The following is a 925-nucleotide window of genomic DNA, read 5'->3' as shown; positions in this document are numbered from 1 at the left end:
CCTTGCTGCCTGCTTCTTTCTTCAAATCACAAGCAACCAAGAGTCCTGGACACGGGTCCCAAAAGGCTTTTCTTTGCAGGGATGAGAAATTCAATCCATGCCATCGCTTCCCCAGCACCATCCTGGTCCTGTGTGCAGTTATCCACGTCTGCACCCTTACCCGAAGGCAGCAGGCTAGCACTTCTTTAATTCACCTTTTGCATGGGAAGATGGATTGTTTCTCCCAGGCCCTTGGAATCCACGTGAAATGAGCCCAATTATGGCTGCAGGTTGGGGATGATTAATGAGGCCATCAGCATATCCGCACACATCAGCACAAACCCAGCAGGTTTGGTGCCTGCACTGAGGGGGGGATGTGGGTGCCTGCCCTGCCTCCTACTGCCCAGCTCCTCCCAGCCCTATGAAAGCCCCACAGACAGACAAGCCCTGGTTCTGCAGTTTCTAGGGCAAACCCCGGGTGAGGCTATTGCTGCTCCTGCGCTTGCACCTTTTCCTCCAGCTCCCTCCTCTCAGTAACAGCTTGAATTCTTCCTGACATCTCCTCTCGCGCCATCTGGGTGCTATTTAAAGCAGAAAGGCCCATTTTGGGGAACTCGAACCATCCAGTTTTAGCGCTGAGCTCCCTGTGCTGCTCCAACCTTATGGCTTCACCATAAGGACTGACCCAATCTCCCCTTGTCCCTGCAGGATGGGGCCACGAGACAGCTTCTGCACTGAGCAGTCTTTTACCAGGGTCTGAATAAGACCCATGACAAAGCTCCCAGCTATTTTTTTTCCATTTCTCTTGCAAGCGTTACAATTTGCTTAAAGCCTAAAGATGCTTCCCGGGATGCACAGCACCTCCAGGACCTTTTGCAACCTCAGCAATTCTGGAAAACCTCATTTAGCTGCAGGATTTTCCAGGCTCTCCCCCCACAGATCCAAG

Source organism: Tympanuchus pallidicinctus, unplaced genomic scaffold (genome assembly GCF_026119805.1).
Source record: "Tympanuchus pallidicinctus isolate F22 unplaced genomic scaffold, pur_lepc_1.0 scaffold12, whole genome shotgun sequence".
In the NCBI taxonomy this organism is placed as follows: Eukaryota; Metazoa; Chordata; class Aves; order Galliformes; family Phasianidae; genus Tympanuchus; species Tympanuchus pallidicinctus.
This window is presented reverse-complemented; position numbering follows the sequence as displayed.